The sequence below is a fragment of the Felis catus genome, chromosome A1 (genome assembly GCF_018350175.1).
Source record: "Felis catus isolate Fca126 chromosome A1, F.catus_Fca126_mat1.0, whole genome shotgun sequence".
Lineage (NCBI taxonomy): Eukaryota > Metazoa > Chordata > Mammalia > Carnivora > Felidae > Felis > Felis catus.
The window spans coordinates 100,149,163-100,170,624 of NC_058368.1; the positions used below are offsets into that span (position 1 = coordinate 100,149,163).

Here is a 21,462-nt window from a genome sequence, read left to right on the forward strand (position 1 = left end):
CTATGGTGTTTGTTTGATCTTCCAGTGTAAACAAAGGGGGTGCTGAAGAAACAGGCTTGGGGTTCAGATTCTGGTAAGGACAAGGGAGTAGGAGTGGCCAGGCAAGAATGGGTGGAAGATGGGTTGGAGGTAAGTAATGCACACTGGAAAGAGATGTTTCATGGAGCAGTTATTCACATAGGAGGAAGGGTTTAGGTAGTGTTGGAAGCATTCAATGAAAAAAAAAAAATCTTTAACCAGCCTGATTGAAAGCTGTGACTCAAAACCAGGCTTTAATAACCTTTTTATTGGTCTCATCATTGAGATGTTGTCTACATATACTTCATTATTCGTCTGTCACTGTTGGTCTCTGTCTCTCTGTATTTAACCACCACATTTAAAAAATTTTTTTAATGTTTATTTATTTTTGAGAGAGAGAGACAGAGCATGAGTCGGGGGGTGGGGGCGGGGAGCAGAGAGAGAGAAAGAGAGAGAGAATGAGAATCTGAAGCAGGCTCCAGGCTCTGAGCTGTCAGCACAGAGCCGGATGCAGGGCTCGAACTCACAAGCCACGAGATCATGACCTGAGTTGAAGTCAGACACTCAACCGACTGAGCCACCCAGGTGCCCCTAATCACCACATTTTGATGATGTGGTGGACAGCTGCTGATTTGAATGCCTACCATCCTTCCTTCCTTCATTTATTTGTTTATTTATTTGTTTATTTATTTTCTGGTAAGAGCAACTGTATTTTCCTTTGGTAAAACTCTCCTACTCAACTGCATGGTGGGACTTACTGAGAATTCATGAGAGTTTTGCCACTTCGAGCAATGGCAGTGAGATCCGAGCTTGGCTCATCAAACCATCTCCCTACAATTGGATTATGAGCAGGGGGACACAAGGGTCAAAAATGTTGGAATTCACCCTTCCCACTACTGGAGAAAGTTTCTATGACTTCTTGCTACACAGACTGCCCTTGAGCTGTTTCAGGCCAGTACCTTCCAAGAACTGATTCTTCAGCTTTTCCTTACATTTTTCCAGTGTGTGTGTGTGTGTGTGTGTGTGTGTGTGTGTGTGTGTGTGGCTGTTATGACATGGTCAGAGTCAATTGCTGTTATCTGCCACTTAAGAACCATGACTGACACTGAAGGGGGTTGTGATTGGTTCTCTCAGATAATCAGATCTCATGACTCTGCACCAAACATGATGGGTTTAGTTCTTTTTGAGTCAGGCTAGATTTGCTCTGCCCATGACTGCACAGCATCCTTGCTTACAAAAGAGTTTCAGATGAACGCTTCCCAGTGGATTGGCAAGTCTATTGCTTATATGATAAAGGCAAAAATGCAAGTGGAAATCCCACTGATGGCAGGTGAACAGTGCCGCATCTCTTTCTGAAAGAGACATTTTGTAGACTTTCTGCAGTGCTTAAACTATTCAATTTCTCCAACCCCCCTAAGAGAAGATGGATTAAAAAGAAGAAACAGGTGTATATAATTTGGATGGACAGGCCGAATGATGGGGGAAGCAGGAAGGGAGAGAGTATAATTTGTAATTATCTCTCATCTGCCCGTGAACAGCTTATTCCTCAGGAAAGAGTCTCGTAACTGCCAGTGGTTGACCACACATCGCTGAGGCAAGATCTTTTCTGTGAGATGTGACCGTCGGATTGGCAGACCAGAGCAGCCCTTAATGGGAGGGTAGACAGCTTATGCTGGATGTTGAGTAAAATACTCTTGTTTCCCATCCTGGTGCTCAAATAAGAAAAGCTGTGTATCTTCGGACAGCTGATTTACTTTCTCTGGCTGTTAGTTATCTGTAGGACTCGAGGGTTAACCCAAATTCTCTCTGAAGTGTTTTTCCTAGCTTTAAAACTGCTGATTTTTGTGTGTCTAAGTAATTCCAGCAACTTTCAATTCATTCAGTATAATGTTGCATTATGATTATTAATATTTCATTAAATTACTCCTTTAGTTGGACTTGAAAACATTGGATGTATTTTATGTGTGAGTTAGAGTCTGCAGACTATCTTCCCTTTTTATAGATTTCCCTTCACTGAAATTCAGTATACATTTTTGTTTTACAAATATTTCTTGGACACACTTATGCTCTGAAGTGTAATATATCATAATGCTGATTTACACTCATGAATACTCAATGAATGTCAACTGATGCACTCATTTGGAGAATTTATAGCTGAATAAGGGTCATCATTTGTTTCAAATTTGCTCTAACAGACATAAAAATTCTTATCAGTACAAGTATAAATAACTAGAGTATAACTAACTAGAACAGTAGTGGCATGCAATCTTTATTTTTGGTATTCAATATTTATTTTTATTTTCTTTAAAATACACACATAGTACTTTAGGGGAGAAGATACATTACCCTTTGTCACCCATCCTAATGAGATGTTTACTTAGTTTTCTCTCTCTTCCACTTTCTCTAAACTCTCTGTGACTTAAGACTCAGCCAGGTGAAAACAAACATATGGCTACCACATGGGGGACAATGTAAAGTGTGTGCAAGCCCTATAGGAGACAATCTAGCCACACATTGTGCTCTCTGTTCAATGACAAAACTATTTATTATTCACAAAATGGGAGAAACCACACTTCTTTCTATACACTGAAATAATAACAATAATGACAATCACAACAACAATAACAACAACAACAATGGTAGCTACATCAAAATACCTTTAGCATTTTAGTTTTGCTAAGAGCCATATCTGATTCCACTTTGACCTTGGTACTTTCTTTTCGTAGACAGTTCTGCATATGGCATATACCATATGCAGAAGAATGTTGAAATGATACTAATCCTCTTTTTCTATTCTAGGCTATCAAAGTCAAGAATTTATTTTTTTAAGATTTCATTTTTAAGTAATCTCTACAAACAACATGGGGCTCAAACTTACAACCCTTCAATCAAGAATCGCTTGTTCTGCAATCAAGTCACTTGCTCTACTGAATGAGCCAGCCAGGTACCCGATCAATATCAAGAATTTAAACAGAAATATTGTTTGGCCCATTGACCAAGAAGTGGAATTTGCCCTAAAGCTATGTACACCATGTTTGTTAACTGTATTTATAGTTCTGGGATAATTCATATAAATGGAAAGTAGAATTATGCAAGAAGCCCAAACCATATAACAGTGCTGTTGAATGACCAAGGCCAGAACACTAATGCTATAGTCAAAGAACTCAGGCTGAGCATTAATTCTTTTGTTTGGGGCTCAGGAAGCTCATATCAAACTTGTTCTTTGGTAAAGACGAATGCGCTTATGTGCTTTGGGGCCACATCCCTGGGAAGCACCACAGGGAATCAAATAAAGAAGGTAGGAATTTGGAGGTGTGAAGGGGAAAACAAGGAAAGAGGGAAGTATGCCGTCAACACAAGGTGGGTCTTGAGAGGTGAATAAGAGGCACATTTTTTTTTTAAATATTTATCAACTAATAATTCACAAGTATCTGATTTTTTTTTAATTTTTTTTTCAATGTTTATTTATTTTGGGGACAGAGAGAGACAGAGCATGAATGGGGGGGGGGGGGGGGGGCAGAGGGAGACACAGAATCGGAAACAGGCTCCAGGCTCTGAGCCATCAGCCCAGAGCCCGACGCAGGGCTCGAACTCCCGGACCGCGAGATCGTGACCTGGCTGAAGTCGGACGCTTAACCGACTGCGCCACCCAGGCGCCCCAAGAGGCACATTTTTAACAAGTAGTTCAGAAAGGGTAACGAGTGAAATCAAGAGCTAGAAATCATTTGACCTGGAGTAAAATGGAAGAGAGTGAGTTCGCCTTAAAATTCACAGTGTGCTTGTGTTCTCTCCTCATTCTTGTCTTATGCCACATTACCACCTCCAGGTACTCACCCAAATATAAAAAGTAGACAGTTGGTACACACTTATCTGTGTGTCAAGGCGGAACTGAAAAAAAAATCTGTAAACAGACTGAGTAGAAGAATTCCAGAAATTATGAATTTTAAATATATCTTGTTTGGTTACCCATCCCCTTGGGCCACCTAGGGAATGGAAATGTGGAACTTAACCCTAGGGAATGGAAAAGTATTTCATTCTAGTGTCTTTCTGCATATTCATATGTGATTAAGTAAATAATGGTAGTCTTTAGAACAAAATGGAAAAACGAGAAGAGATGAACTTATGATAGGAGAATGGCTCTTTGAAATTCACTGAACCAGAGTTCACAGTAGTTTGGTTATATTGACCACAAAAATGAGGGGTCAGCCAGTTGGCAAAACTGCCCACGAGTGAAGTCCAAGTGATTTTACTGGGTCTGATGGACTGTCCAATGGCAAAGAAGCAACTCTTCGTCTCACCATGCAGTGTACTAGGCTCATTTCTGTTTCTAACAGAGAGCCCACCGATCTCCTCAGTCCACGTCCTGGTCTATTAGCTGCCCCTCAGCTCTTTCTGCATTCTACCGTCCTAGAACCCTGGAAGTTATTGAATTTCGTATAACCTGGGTGTGATCCTCTGAGAGGGTGGGTTAGAAGTTGGGAGGACGTTTATGCTTAACTCGGGCATCTCTTTCTTTGCCCATCACATGCAATGATTGCAGCCGACCATGAGTCATCTCTCTGTTTTAACTTAACTCTAGGGCCCAGAAGAACAAGACAACAAATTACTAACAACCTAATACAAATTATATGGAGGGTTTTTTTTTCCTCCCCTGCAAAGAAATAGATCTCAGAACATTTGAAAGTGTTATGCATGTTTGGAGTAGAGGCAGAGTGGAAGGAAGATTTGGTGAGGCTATGAAGGAAAAAACCTGTTTCCTGATTGTACTTGACATCAGTTTTGAGAATCATAGTTCTTTCTTTTTTTGTTATTATTAGAATACTCATTTAAACTATCTACTTCTCTTGATGATACAGCACCTTAAGCACAGAATCAAAGCTTTATATGTAATGGTTCTTAAAGCAGTGGGAGTCTCTTAAAGCACACCCAGTTAGTTACAGTTAGGACATTGTTGTAAACATGGTTTTTTTTGCCTTCTACCTATTTTATTTTTGTACCTTTCTGCTGTTTCATGGATCATAGTAATTTCTTCCAGAAGGTAGCTGATAAAAAGAGAAAAACTGAAATTCATAAAGTCTTTGGGAGTAGTGTCTCCTACAGGTCATCTAATGGCCCTGGATAGTTTTTCCACTCCTCTGGACAGTTTGACCACTCAAAGACCACTCTTTGAGGAGTGGTGAAACTGTCAGTTTATGGGACATGTGTATGGGAACCAGATAGGTTTTTCTACACTGAGCCATCTTTTATTGTCCCTGGTCTATGTAAGTTTTTGCAAGTAATTAGTACAGGGGCCTGTAACAGTGGCATATTGAAAAATATTAAATGTAGATAGTAAATATCAAGTGAAAAATCTTAAATGAATATATACATCAAAACGATCCGCAGCTAAGGAATCGCCAGTGCTAGAATGATTGAGTTGACTACCCAGGGCCTTTCCACACTTGCTAAATTGTTCCCTAGCAGAGGAAGGAAATAATAAGGAAATATGCAATAATAAGAAAAATAAGCACCCTCTCTAAAAGGACAATACCTGTCTTCTCATTAATAAGACACATTTCTATTTCTTGTCATTAACTACGTTTTTGGCACAATGCATAATGCTTAAGGGCATTACCTCATTTTATCCTCACAACACCCCAGTGAAAGTAGTTGTTAATACTTTGATTTAATGGATAAAGGGCTGAATCTTAGAGAGATTAAGTAACGTGCTCCATTAAAAACTGACAGAGCTGGACCTTGAACCCAGCTCTATCCTATGATACACATTATATGAAACTCTTACCATGTGAGGTACAAAGGAGGTAAGTATCAATTTTTTTGGGATTTTCAGTGTGTTAATTATTGGAGAAATTAGGCTTATTGAAGGTTACACGATAAGGAGATTGTGGGCAGGCCAACTAAATGAGTAGATGAGCAGTGACTACTTACCTAGTGCCTGTAGTTAAATGGCTTTGGAATAGGTGTGACATACAAGTCAACTGGAAGGTGGCACATAGTAGAAGGAAGCTAGGTGATGGAGACCGACAGTCCCTGGAGAAACTCTTACCTCTACTATTTACTAGTAAGTAGTTCTTGGACGAATTACTTTGTTCTGAGACTTAAGTTACTCCACCAGAAATAAAGATAGTAAGTCCTACCTTGCAGGATTGTTGTGGGGATTAAATGTAAGTGTATGGCAGAGATTCTAGCTTATAGCAGGCACTAAGTACATAATGACCATTGTTACTACTTGGTACTTGGGTATTCAACTTGAAAAGTCAACAAAGACTATTTGTATATAGACAATCATGCTAAAAGGCTTTCTATATATATAGAAACAGAAACAGTCTTTACTTTCTAAAGTGCCCATTTTGTTACTTCGGGGCACGAACATTCCTTGAAAAAATAAATTTTATTGAGATATAATTTAAATAAATTAAAATGTATAATTTTTAAGTGTATACTTTGAAGAATTTTCACAAATGGTATGCCTTTGAAATTGGCACCACAGTCAATACACAGGTTATTCCTTATTATTTCACAAAGTCCCCGTGAGCCCACTCCACCCTTGCCCCAGGAAACCACAGTTCTGATTTATTTTTTCCACTTAGACTAGTTTTATCTCCTCTGGAAGTACATATGGTTGGGAATTATACAGGGGGTACCATTTTGTGTCTGTTCCTTTGCTCAGCATGTCTGTTAATTCATACATATGTTGCTCAATCAGAGGTTCATTTGTTTTTCTTAGTGAGTAGTATTTCATGCTATGAACATACAATGATTTGTTTCCCAGATCGGTATTATGAATTAAGCTGATATGAGTATTCATCTACAAATAATTCTGTGGATGTATTTTTCATTTCTTTGTGATAAATACTTAAGGGCAGAATTGCTGCAGCTTTAGAGTAGGTACATGTTTAATTTTAATTTTTTTATGTTCCTTCTGAGGAGTAAGAGTGTTTTATATATTCTGGATACAGACTTATGTGAGACGTATGTATTACAAATATTTTCTCTGTCTGTGGCTTACCTATTCATTTTCTTAATTATGTCTTTTGAAGAACAGGAGTTTGTAATTTTGATAAAATCTGGTTTACCAGTTTGTTTCTTTTGTGGTTAGTGCTTTTTATATCCTGTCAAAGAAATCTTTTTCCAGCCCAAGTTCACAAGATTTTCTTCCATGTTTTCTTCTAAAAGCTTTATGAGTTAACTTTATCTGTAGGTCTGTGAGCCATTTAGAAATATTTGGGTGATATAGTATGAGATAGGAGTTGAGGTTTATTTGTTTCCACATGGATATCCAGTTGATACAGCATTATTTTTTGAAAAGACTATTCTTTCTCTAAGAGGCCCCTTGACACCGATTTCAAAAATCAATTTGCCTTAAATGTGTAGATCTCTTTCTGGACTTCTTACTATTTTTCACTGATGTATTTACTTATTCTTATGCTAGTACCACACTGTCTTGATTATCATAGATAGTAAGTCTTGCAATTAAGTAGTGAAAGTCCTCCAATTTTATCATTTTTTTCTAAAAATATTCTGAGTGTTGTAGGTTCTTTGCATTTCTACTTGCACTTCAGAAACAGCCTGTCAGTTTCCACCTAAAATACTGCTGAAATTTTGACTGAGGTTGCATTGAATCTATAGATCAGTTTGGGGACCATTTATATTTAAATAACATGAGTTTTCCAGCGCTGCCTGGGTGGCTTGTTTGGTTGAGCATCCAACTCTTGATTTCAGCTCAGGTCATGATCTCACAGTTTCATGAGTTCAAGTTTTTGCATCAGTCTCTTCACATTGATAGTGTGCGTGGAGCCTGTTTGGGATTCTCCCTCTCTTCCTCTCTCTCTGCCCCTCCCCCAATTATGCTCTCTGTGTCTCTCTCTCTCAAAATAAATAAATAAAATTTCCAATCCATGAACATGGTATATCACTCCACTTATTCAGGTCTTCTTTAATTTCTTTCAGCACTGTTTTGTAATGTTCAGTATAAAAGCTACATGTCTTTTGTTTTAAATTTATTCCTAAGTATTTTATGTGTGTTGAGGTTATTGTAACTGAAAATATTTAAATTTAATTTTCTTGTTGTTTGTTGCTAGTTTATAGTAATACAACTGATTTTATAAGTTGATTTTTTAACTTCTTAAAAACTTTTCTTCTTTAAGATTTAGGGAGCAGAGTAACAAGAGACTGCAGAAGAGGTGTGATGGATGTAAATAAGAGAAAGAAAATATCAGGAAATACCCAGAATGATTCTATATAGGCCATTTTAGGAAATAGGTAATGAAAAAAACAATTCCATATCAGTTAACTTTTGCTATATAACAAACCAACCCAAAACATTGTGCTTAAAAGAATGCACATACTGTTATTTCACAATCTTTGAGTTAGCTGAGTGTTTCTTCTGCTATTTTCACATGAAGTCACTCATATTCAGTTATATCTTTTTCTCAGAGATATATATGATACATACTTTATTCTGTCTGTGAATGAATCATTTTATTGGGGAAAATAATTTTGACCATAAAAAAATCTATTGAAAAGAACATGAATAATTCATTTCACATAATCAGAATATTGAAAATGGCCAGACGTTTTCAAAAATATTCATTTGTTCTTTCATCTAAAATATTAATACTTCAAATAGTTATGGTAATTCATTAAAAGATGTGCCCCTGTCCACATCACCAATTGTCTCTCTCTTAGGCAATAACTTCCTAACCAATTTTCCCATATTCACCCATGCCCACCATTCACATATTCCATACAGCAGCCAGGATGATTTTATTACAAACACACTTCTGACCATATCATTCCTGTCATTACAATGGTTTAGGAGAATCTCACACCCCTTAAGATAAAGTGGAAACCCCATGCCTTATGGACCCTACTCTTGCCTACCTCTCGGGTTCAAGGGTACCACCACCCCCTTCTCCTCACAGTGCTATGTCCTTTACACCTGCTACTATTTGTTGCAATTTCCAGGCCAAACTGCCCTTTTTCCAACAGGACCTTTTTTACATAAACCACACTTCCCTCTTCTTTTTTGCTAACCAGCCTCATCAATTCCTTCAAGTCTCAATTCAGAATTTGTTTCTGGAGACTTTCCCTTAACCTCTAGACAATGTCAGTTCCTTATCTTTTGCACATATATAGTATACTGCCCTTCTTTGTAAAGCTGGCCTCACCTGTAATTACATGTTCAGTGTCTGTCTTCCCAACTGAACTATCATTTCCATAAGGATATAAATTTCATCAATATATTCATCCAAGCTGTTTATTTTCATCTGTAGGAATGATGACTTTATGTATTGTGTATGGACCAAGTACAATATCTGTTCTCAATACATGTTAGTAAGCATTAATCATAAGAATACTTTGTCTCAGCTTGGTATGGTTTCAACAAACATGTATTACACTCCCAGAATCAGCGTACCAAATGAAAAATCCCTTCAGTTGTCTCAGCATGGGAACTTGTGTTTTCTCACTTGGGAGAGAAATGGGCATAATTTAACCAGACTAGTAGAGCATCTGCTCCAGAGGTCTTGGGCTGAAGCAATTGGAAGCTTAATCTCACTAAAATGACAGGGTCTTGGCGGAGGTGAATGGGAAATCTTGCCCAATACTTGACCACACCAAGCTGACTTTAGTCAAGCTGTCACATTTACATGTACCAATACCTACATGTTTCTTAACTTAAAAAGGGTAAGGGTAACTTAATTGTAAACAAAGCAGTTCTATAATAAAGAATTTTAGCCTTATCCTATTTAAATTTTCATTTATAAATTGAATAATTCATTCAACTGAACTGTTATTCACATCTTCTTAGGACTTTGGATATTTTGTGCAGTGCCCTTTATTGAGAATGGTGTTTAGGCAGCTCAACAATAACTATGTGATGAATTGTAAATGAGATGAGAAGAAACTTGAAGATGATCTAACAGTAAACTGCAAAGCTTATGTGGCAAAATACATTCATGAGCATTGAGATAGGGTTCCTAAAAATGCTGTGACTTGTCCTGGGAAATAACAAAGCCCTGCTAAGAGCAGTTCCAGCTGCATTCCAAATGGTGATATTTTCATATGTGAAGTGCTAAATGATCATTTAGTGATCTTTCAAGCAAACCACAGAGGAAATCCACAAATTACTACAGCAGAATTTGTGTTGACACTTATGTACACAATCAAATAGGCTTTTCTCTAAGTGTCTCCATTAAAGGCTTGCTTTCAAAATGGAAAAATATTGCCTAGAAGTAGCTATAGGAACAAAGAGTAAACAGAAACAGAAATTACTGCTTTTTTTTTTATCAATACATTTTTACTGTGCTATAACCTTGTACTAATAATCAGTTTTAGGGCACCTGAGTGGCTCAGTCAGTTAATCGTCTGATTTCAGCACAAGTCATGATCTCATGGTTCGTGGGTTCGAGCCCTGCACCAGGCTCTGTGCTGACAGCTCAGAGCCTACAGCATGTTTTAGATTCTGTGTCTCCATCTCTTTCTGCATCTCTCTTTCTCTCTCTCTCTCTCTCTCTCTCTCTCTCTCTCTTTTAAAAATAAACCTTAAAAAAAACAATAATCAGTTTAAATAAGTGATTAGTGAGAATGAATTGACAGAATTTGCTCATTTCTGTATCGATAAATGGGTATTATTATTAAGTCATTTATTTCTGGAAGGAAATAATATACTTTGCTGATGATACTAAGGGACCACTAAATAAAATACTGCTACAATGTGCTGCATTATTCTGAATCACCTCTAACAAAAAGATTTTTCTGTCATGCTGGTACTCTAAATTAATTTCTGAGAACAGAGATCTGTATTAAATATTCAATGTTTATTTCGTATTGGCTAGAGATTGAGACTGTGTGATGTCTAAAGAGAAAACTATAAGAAAACTGTCTATGTCTTAAGAATGTACCCCCTATTTTGACATTTTCCTTGGAGATTGACTAAAGTTTCTAATTGCTTAATTGCTATTAGGATGATTGACTATTGTTTATTGAATTGACATCCTGCTGAGTTGGCATGGAGCCCAAGTTCTATTTGAGTCACGTGTTAAGGACCACTTTTTAGAATTTTGAGGCTAGTATATAATAATTACTAGAACTACATACTTCCCCATGCCTGCCATACTATTAACAGAATGGTTATAAATGAGAAAATGGTCCCAAAAAAGTGCCAGTAGTTTTTAGAGTAATACTGAAAGCCAGTGAAATGTGGAGACGTACTGGGCAAAATGTCAATTTTGGGGACAGGATGCTCTCATGTAGAACTAGATTTATGTAGAGTTGTAGTGAGGGGATCTCTGAGCTTGGTTTTTAATCCATTCTAAACAGACTCTCGGTTGCTTGGTATTTGTCTCAACTTTTTGTAACAATTTTTCCTAAAAGAAAAGAAGACAATAGCAGACATGCTTTTATTATTTAAATGTTTCTACTCCCCTTCTGAAAATTTCCTGTCCTCAGAACATGGCTTCCACTGGGACAGTTGAAGTCAAACAGCTTCTGGATTTACTGATGCAGGCTACTTACTACTAGGAATTTGAGAAATTCTTGGGAGGTGTCTCACCAGGAACCCAAGAAGTGGAATTTTAGGTGTGGCTAGCAAATGACTTAAAACTGCTTTAGTAGACCTCCTTGCAGACAGAAAAATGTTTTCTATAGGTCTTGTGGGCTTGAAGCGACACAATACTTTCCTTTCCATAGTGGACTTCCTCACTGCTCAGGAATGAGTGTATGGCAGGATGGAGTGTTGCTGGAGGTCATATGTCAAGTTCCTAACTGTGAGTGGGGAGAAACTGCTCTTGCGTTCCTACAGAAAACCACTGAAATGAGTCATCCTCTAGGGGGCAATAGAGTCTGATATAGGCTCATAATTGCCAGGATCAAGTTCCTGAGGGAAGGACTGATTAGGAAGAATTGTTAAACAGTCTTAGACTGGAGAATACATTAAGCAGGCTTCATGTTTACTATAGTCACTCAGAATCTCCTTGAATGTTTGTGGTTAGTGAAGTAGACCATGAGCTGAGTGTAGCTGCCCTACAAGAGCATTACACATGAAGGAGGCTAAACCCCAGATCTAGGGAGGACTTCAAGAGAAAGGGATGAGGCAAGGCTGACTCAGCCTCGTTAGGTGCGTTGGTTTATTTAAAGTGAGGTTTCTAACCATATCTTACTAGAGGAGTGCCAGGTTGGGAAGGTCCTCCTCATTTAACAGCAGTATAATTTTTCAGCTACCCAATTCCCTACAGTTGATAGTACCTAGAATAGGAGAAAAAGTGCTCTGGACCACTTCTGATTCCCCAAAACTTTGATGGCTCCTCATGGTCCCATACTGCCTCACTTCTGCTGGTGCAGGTTATCTAGTGGTCACATGCCCGTGTAATAGAAAGAATTCTGTGAAATCACCTTTATCCTCGTGTTACTGAAAATAAGGACACTGGGTGGGCGTTAAAATCCAACTGCTGATGCATCTACTTTCCAGTTTTATAGGAGAAACTTAAATGGACACAGGCGTGCTACACTTTCCTCAGCACATGGTAGTAACCTGTCTGACCCAAGCAAAGAAGAAAACCAGGTTGGCGTGTGATGCCTGGTGGTGGTGAGTTGTACAAACACATATGGCATTCTCCTCTTGGTAGTGGGAATAAAGATCTAAGTGGGCCAAAGGTAACAGAGAAAATAGAAGAGTGTACTTGGCAAATATCCAGAGACTCCCTCATCACTTTGTTCTCTTCCAAGGAGAAAAAAAAGTCTTACTGGTTGCATCTCATTTTCTATGCAGAGTTTGAGTGATGGGATGATTCTTATGAGAAAAATAGTCAAAGCACAGGACAAGAGTAAACATGACAGAGGGAAAGTCATGCAGCAGGGACAGTCTGTCTATGCAGCTCGAGCTGTTGGTTATACACTGGGTGCAGGGTCCCTCTCCTCCAGAGGAGGAAGATGAGAGAGAGGATAGCAGTGGAAAGACCATGCTGAGGGGCTGAGATGAAATTTATAAAGAGATGAGGAGTAAGAAAACTATCCATTAAAAAGAATGTTAAGTCATGTGGCTTGTATTAACAACACACTATCTGTTTGTAGGCATTTTCCCCCACCAAGAGACTTACTGAAGATTCCAACTGCTTTTATTTACTATTTGAAAATAGGCCATTTGGGGACAGGGACTCAATTACATTTAGATTATAATTAAATAACATACTGATTTAGAATACTATTATCTACTTATTTGCCAAAATTACTTCTTCTAGCTCTCTCTTCACTTTATGTTTTGATAATAATACACTTTCCTAAGTAGCAATAGATCTGAGAAATATTTTAGAAATGTATTTTTAAATCAATAAAAAAATAAAGTTCCAGCCGGGTATTACCAGGCTGCCTGCCAAGTACAGTAATTGTTACTTGTGGAATTTTCTTAGAATGGCCAAGGCATTTGACTCAATAACTAAAACTCTGGAGCGAGTAGCTGGGTGGAGACATTCGTCTGTTGGAAAGTTGGTGGGTAGGTCAAGCCCATATGCTGGAAGAAGAGATTTATGGATTCACTCAGCACATCCAAGAAAAGGAGTATATGTTTTCTGCAAATTGGACATTGAATTTCACTCACCTATTGCTATTAGTTCCCCTTTTCTCTTAACCATTTCTTTGCCTTTTTTTCCTCTACTCCTCTTTTTGGTTGTTATTCTCTATACTAGAACAATACACTGTTTATTAACTTATACTCTTTTAGATGTGTAAGTACAAAGACCACAGTTAGGTCAAGTTAAGAAGGGTAAGTCAATTATTTAAGAACACACATGGACCGGGACTAACCCCAGAGCTGTGAGGAACTCGAGAAATGCAGAGGAATGGAGGCAGTGACAAGGACCGTAGGCATCACTGCTAAACCACGTGATACGGGCTACACAGTTCTCAGTCACAGTGTCCAAGTCTGAGCTTTGACCTTTTTCTCTCTGAATTTCCTCGTTGCCCTTTCCAATTTGGCAGCGTGTGGACCAAACCTGGGGAAAGGCAGACTATAAAGGTAAGCACCTCAGCAGCAAATGGTATATACCCTGAGCTCCAAAGGTCATTTCAAAAAGTTCACTTGTGAATGGGCTCTTTTATCTCCAAAGTACTCGTTGGCATGTGCCCAAGTGTAGAGAACAATTAAAGAACAATTTTAAATTTTAAATAGTTTTACAGGATTGCACCTTTTTGAGGTTCTGAATGTGGTTAGAATACCTTTTCCTCCCCCTGGGTATTTCAGTCTATTGAACATCTTTGTGAACAATTCATTTTTGCTTTTATTTTTAATTTTTTTAAAGTTTCTTCCTTTATTTTGAGAGAAAGAGAACATGCATGTGTCCACATGATCAGGGTAAGGAAGAGATAGAGGGAGACAAAGAATGCCACGCAGGCTCCACACTGTTAGCACAGAGCCTGATGTGGGGCTTGATCTCACAAACTATATGATCATGATCTGAGCCCAAATCAAGAGTTGGATGTTCAGTGGATGGAGTCACCCAGGCACCCCTCATTTTTGCTTTTAAGAGTCAAACCATTAACGTAAGCAACTAAGAAGTACAAAGTCTTTCTCTGACTAATCCATACTTAAAAAAATTCTAAACCATGTAATGTGGTTGTGGGTCTCTCATCAGAGAATTTGTACATATGTGGCACCACTTGCCCAGGGACCTCGGTCTTTATAGGGGCTTCAGGGCACCTCTGGGTTCTCATCCATTCTATTTTTCCCTTGCACATAATCCACTTTAATATCCATTATTTTGGAAAATTGTTATATGTAAACAGGATATTATCTGGCTTCTTTGTCAGTTAATGTAAATAAAAAGATCAATACATTTTCTAGGACACAGGTAAAACAAAAAATGCTCAAGGAAATAGGAGTCCTCCCTTACATCCGTGGTATCTGAAATATTTCCTTACCTCCTCCATTGAGACATAGGAAGCCTACCCTCAAAACTACTTTAAATAAATGTAAACATTATTTAAAAGGATGTTTGTAGAACCTTTCAGTTCATAAATCCCTAGAAGTTAATTTACTTTGCTTAGAATTCAGCCCTTGACCACATCAGGAAGAAAGCTCAAGAAGTAGTTTAGGCTCAACCCAATGGCAGTTAGCTGGGAAAAAACATGGTGCTTAAGCCGATGCTAGGCTCAGAATGCAGCTTATTAACATTTTGTAACTGCGAGGCATCCAAGAACTACATTTATTCCAAATCCAAGAAGAAACGAGGTCATCTGTTTCAGGCTTGTTAGAATTTTGCTTGGGGATTTTGTCAGGGGTGCGGTTCCCCCATCGTGAGCCTTCCTGAACCGCTGAGGTAGGAAAGCTAACATCTACACCTTTCAGAGCCCCCTGAAGCTGGGGTTCGAGAATTTGTGCAGTCAGATGGGCTGCACAAAACCCGACACTGGGGCAAGGCAGGGTTTCTCCCTTTTCCGTTTCTGCTGAGTTTGCTGGCAAGAGTGATGATGTGGTCACGGGATCGATTCTGTAGCTTTATGGGTCTAGGGCTAGTAGAGAGCCCAGGAGGGGCAAGATGGCTCTGGAGCCGACAATACTTTCCAGATCCCTGGACTGCTGCTAAGGTACGTGTTCCCAGAGCAAAAGCTCCAGGGACGGCTTCCAGATTCCCAGCTTTTCTAAATGTGGTCTAGGTAACGGCGCCTTTGGCGAGCCAGTGTTACAGAATCATTCTGAAATTATTGCTGGAGGCCAGGCTAGCATCCAATTCTCCATCTCTTTCAAGGATTTTATAAAGACCGAACTCCCTGCTTTAAGTTACATCCTGCTTAAAATGGAGAGTTTTCTGTTATCTCTGACTGTATCCTGATTGACAATAGCAGTGGAGGCAATAGGTTAGATATCTAGCCAATTTGGGGCTCACGGAAATGAGGACTGACTTAACCATGAAATGATGGAATAATAATAATCCACAGCACCTGGAATAAAGCGCCTACAGAGAATATAGCTTTCATAACCGAGTGATAAGGGCCATGGCACAGTATGACATGAGGAATAGGGGTTAAACTGGCTACTGAAAAGTGCACTGGCAAGATTAAAGAAATGAGAAATTGAGGGCTTTAAATTTTCCACTCAGTATGGCTAGAGAGCCAGGGATTTTTTTAGCCTTAAACAAATTTTCTTTTTGTGGTTGTTGGTACAGAAATCAATCACAGAGTCTGACCCTACAGCCTGTCAAATTACTCCATAGGTTGAATTCAAAGACTTGCCAGATTTCTTATGTTAAAATGCATCGTTTGAGGGGCGCCTGGGTGGCGCAGTCGGTAAAGCGTCCGACTTCAGCCAGGTCACGATCTCGCGGTCCGGGAGTTCGAGCCCCGCGTCAGGCTCTGGGCTGATGGCTCAGAGCCTGGAGCCTGTTTCTGATTCTGTGTCTCCCTCTCTCTCTGCCCCTCCCCCGTTCATGCTCTGTCTCTCTCTGTCCCAAAAATAAATAAAAAACGTTGAAAAAAAATTTAAAAAAATAAATAAATAAAAAAATAAAATAAAATGCATCGTTTGAGAGGTGGCTGGCTGGCTCAGTTGGTTAAGCATCCTACTTCAGCTCGGGTCATGATCTCACGGTTCGTGGGTTCAAGCCCTATGCCAGGCTCTGTGCTGACAGCCCAGAGCCTGGAGCCTGCTTCAGATTCTGTGTCTCCTTGCTCTCTGCCCCTCCCCTGCTTGTGCTCTCTCTCTGTCTCTCTTCCAAAAATAAATAAACATTAAAAAATTTTAAAAATACATTGTTTGGGAAGAGTAAGTTTCTAATATCCCAAACTAAAGCCCCTGACCTTCCCATGACAGCAGGTACAGCTCCTTCTACCTAGTGTACTAGTCTTTCAGTGCTTTAAAAGCCTGTCATGACCTTTGCTGATGTAGTCACCCTTCCTGGGGATGCTAATTTGCCTCATGACCCATCCTATGTACACCACCATAAGTAGAATCTAATCTCAGATACCAGAGGGTGCCAGTGACAAAGCCACACCTTAGAAACAAATGCTTTGCACTTCCAAACCCTGAAAATCTTACTAAAGACCTAAAGAAATGTGCTGATGCTCACAAGATTTAGAGAACTCGCCAGGAACCTCACTGCACAGAAGGATCTGGCCTGGTAGAAGAAAGAAATGGCTTATTGAAGACAGTGCTTCTGGTGCTAGATGGAGCTCAACTTCTTGTGAGTTGGGGTCTACATAGAAGAGGAGGTGTCTTCCCACCAGTGCCCAATGTATGTGCGGTCTAGGCAGGAAGGGGGGTTACTATTCATGGTATGTTGAGGACAATCTTGCCAAATTGTTGCTTTCTGTCTCAGTATGACTGGGGCATGGAAAGCTCTGATTGGCCAGGTCTAATTGTCAGCCTCCGGTAGCAAACATGAAGTCCACTCAAAACACAGGGTTTGAGAATTGGGAAGATGGTCGTTCTCCAAAGGAATATGTGGATATGATTGCTAGAAGAAGGGAAAGCAACTGTTGTGTCATCTGGGAAGCTATTGCCCCATGTATACCACCTAGTGCCTGAAAACCTATCACAAGCCACTCATAACTAATATATTTAAGCTTTGTCCCTTTTAAAAATGGTGAGCACATTCTAACTTAGGGTCTTATCATCATTGTACAGATCCAAGGTTAAGTTGTCTGTCTAGACTAGTAGACATGAGACTTTATAGAGAGGTGTCTGGCCACTTTAAAGGAAAAGAAGTAAATCACGCACATGCTATGAAATTCAAAAGAATATTCAAGGAATATTCAATATTCAGTATTCACTATATTCAATATTCAATATATTCAATATTCAAGGAATATATGATGAGAAACAAATTTCCCTTACACCCCGGCCTTTCAAGATACCGGTTTATCTGCCACTCTGGTGACCCGGGGCCTGGGCTCCGTCCTCCTAGGGGGCATACCCCCACAGCTGGCTGTCTCTCTCGTTTCCATCCCAGGGGCAAACCCAAGGTGGAGGGCAGAGCTGGAGTGAGCACAGCAGAACAGAAGGTGGTGAATTCCCTTTCTTGGAGTAGCTTGTGTGAAGAAAACAGGTGGACAGCCTGGTGAGAGGGAATGCCAGATCCCATCCTTCCCCACGGCTAAGCCGCCCTCAGGCCAGCCCTGGCTGGGAGCCCACCACTTCCTCCATGTCCATAAAGAGCTCCAGAGACATGCAGGAAAAGCCTCTCTCCTGCATCTGCTTGGACACACCAGCTCTCTAACCACAGAGAGGCCACTTACAGACACTTCCTCCAGATACCTGGTAAGGGCTGGGCTCCAATTGCCATAACCCGTGAGAGAGGGAAGGAGCCGGGGCCGGGGGCAGGGGGCTAGTCTGTCATGGCTTGAAGCCCCAGAATTCTATCTTTTGTCTTTTCATCCTCTGAATATTTTCCCCAAGGCTCAGCTGGTCTTGAACACGCCTGCCAAGGAGTGACTCGGGCAGCCAGTAACCACATGAAAAACCTTGCCTGTTGTTTTGACACTCGTGGCTCTTGGGAAGATGGCAACTGTTGGAAAGGATTGTATGCACTTCTGAGATTTTATGTACCTAATCTTTTAAAAATAGGCCCTGGGTTTGCTAAAGCGGATAATGTCACCTAGTTTGAACTTGATGAAAGCATAGAAAAGCAATTTAAACACTTGTATGGTTCTCCAAGCATAAGCACATGGACAGATTTTTGAGAGGATCTGCTGAAACCTCCTGAAATTTGTATTTCATCACAGATAAATGTGCATTGTTGTTTCAAGAACTTGATTATTAGATCATCAGGGCTGTAACTAACAACAAGAGTTTTACCTGCGCTTAAAAGTGAAATAAATAAATTAATAAGTAGGCAAAAATGCCTTAATAGTAATAAGATCTCTCAGAAAATGGATATTGTGGTATTGTGTACTCAAACTAGTAATACAAGTATACTTTTTATCATAAGAATTCATAGTCCTTTCTGGATTTTTATGAGGTGCCCTATACAGGTAATTTGCTTTGCAATCTCTTTCTGCCCTAAATTGAAAAAATTAGGAATTAGGAAAGCAGGTACTGATGCGATTAATAGAAAATAGCATCTATGGTTCAATTTCATAGAATAATTTATGCAGTTAAGGGGAAGTGAGGGGTATTGGAGACAGCAATGTCGAGAAGTCAGACACAGCTGGTGCCATTTCTGCCTCTGCTGCTAATTGCTGTGTACTTTGGGACAGTTACTTAACATCTCTGAGCCTTTCAGTCTTGTCTTCTATAAAATGGAGACAATAAAAACTACTTTGGAAGATAATCGAGGGGACAGTGACACATAGCAGCCACTCCTTAAGGGCATTGTTTATTATCATTAATAACAGGGAAGATAATTGTCAACCAAGAGCCAAATGTACTTTCTTTGAGTGTTAAATAATTAGATTCCTAAACTGGAGTTGGTTCCAGTTGCTATAATTGAAATTAAGCCATCACGACTTTGGATTACAGACATTTCTTTATATCCAGTAGGACACAAATAGTTGGGAATTTCTAGGTAATTTTATAATATGAAATCAGTGCGTGGTGTGTGGAAATATTACCCCCAGAGTTGGACACATTGTGGGTCCCTGAGCAAGTCTTTCAGCTACACTCTGCCACAGTGTTATTATTTCTCAAATGTTGGAGATGGGGAGCTACTTTCAGGCTAAAATTAAAAGACATCATGGTTTTGTTTTGGAAAAATCGATTCATCAATATGTTTTTTTTCCATGGCTATAAAAAGTATTTGAAAACGAAACAAAATAAAGTAGTAAAAAATCTTGGTATGTATTTTTTCCTTGGATAATGAGGCTCTCATTCAAGTGCTCTTGGAAAAGATTATTTTGTGCTCTGGTCAAGGTGGCCTACTTTTTTTGTGTGTTGAAGGGCTTTGCAATTAGAAGTTATTTGTATTTTCCCAGGGAGTGTCCACTTTGGGAAGAAAGAAAATTATATGCCTGAAGAATATGGTTGGCCAATTTATTGTTGTTTATGTCTGTGCTAGACCTAAAAGGAAATACATAGAATTCAAGTTTCTTTCTTTCTTTCTTTCTTTCTTTCTTTTTTTTTTTTTTGGCATGGGAAAGGGTGGTACAAATATAGTGTCACATTTTGTTTTATGGTAGAATATGACTTCCCCTGTTTTAACGTGTTTAGAGGTGAGTTCTTTGAACTCACAGTCTAAACCAAGCCACACATGTGTGTGTAAGAAATGGGAGGGAGAATGAATCAGAAGTGCTTCGGTACAGGAAGGTTTTAATAAGTATGTTCTCCCTCTTCTGAAAGATTGCTTAAATACATTTTAATTTGTCTAATGTGTTCATTTTGGGGGGGGGGGAATTGTCAATACAAATAAATTCTTCCCTCTGAAATTATTTTTTACTCATAGGGACTTCTTTCTGTGCCCTGTACTGGAAAATCAGTTATCTCGGCCACCTGGTACATTATATAGCACAGGACTGTCATCAAGAAGAAGGTGTGACTGCAATTATCCTGAGATCGAAAGGCGTTTGCAACGGACACATGAAATAAATTGATTTGTAAAGTACAGGTAGTAGAGTCCACGAGGAATCTGTTGTGGACAGGATTTTTTCATTCATTAGTGCTAGGTGCCCTCTCCTGGTCAGTGAGAGTAATGTTCAGGAGCTAATTTCTAGATTCTGCTTTGCTAGGCAGCATGAGGTGCCTCCGCACAGGTACTCCATGCCGGGCTTCCTATGTGAGGAAAGAAACCTGAAGGTAAGTGACCTCATTCCGTTCCACGTCCTCGCCCTTTTGATCATCAGACGGTGTTTGCTTAGCTGTGTGTGGTAGGGTAATATTTTCGTTTGTTACCTGCTAATCTCTTCTCTTTTTCTCATGACTTCACCATCAATCGGAGAGCATCCCGAATATGGCCTGTTTGTACGTGACAAGAATGACAGGTGGAACAGGAAGCCAGCCTTGGGCAGTGAACACCTTCCCCACTGTCGCTGATACCACCACCTTTGTATAATAAGCCTCAGGAGCTTCAAACCCGGGGGGGGGGGGGGCAGTGAGGGGGGCATTCCAATGCCATTGTGTGTTAATCTTCAGTATCTGTGAAATCAGCTGAATTTTACTCATTTTACCCTAGTTTTTGGCATGAAATCACGTGAGATCTATAACTGCAAAAGCCTATCTTCATAAGCCTGTTTAAAAACCATGATTGAATTATGGTCTCTCGTATCTCAACAGGAAAACACAATTTTCGATCACAGAGATTAGCATACATACCAGGGTGAATGCACATGTCCTGTAGTCTACACTCTAGTCTAGGATAGAATTGAACTTCCAATCTCTTCTGAAAGGATGAGGTAAGTGTATTCCCCCAGACAAAGAACAGGCTCGCTCCCTGTTTGTTAAAACAAAGTAGTGGATTCTCCAAGTTCACTGTTCTTTGGCTGTGATGCAAATCCACTGTATGCATTGAATCCAGTGAGCATATT

General features: G+C 39.5%; 1 long non-coding RNA gene across 1 annotated transcript; it reads left to right on the plus strand.

Annotated features, from left to right (window-relative positions):
- The first annotated feature begins 518 nt into the window (after window positions 1–518).
- Window positions 519–21,049, plus strand: LOC109499977. Its single transcript, XR_002742565.2, has 5 exons — window positions 519–2,962; window positions 8,166–8,280; window positions 12,488–12,604; window positions 17,958–18,265; window positions 18,404–21,049. It is a non-coding gene; the product is annotated as an uncharacterized LOC109499977 (long non-coding RNA).
- Window positions 21,050–21,462: the final 413 nt, after the last annotated feature.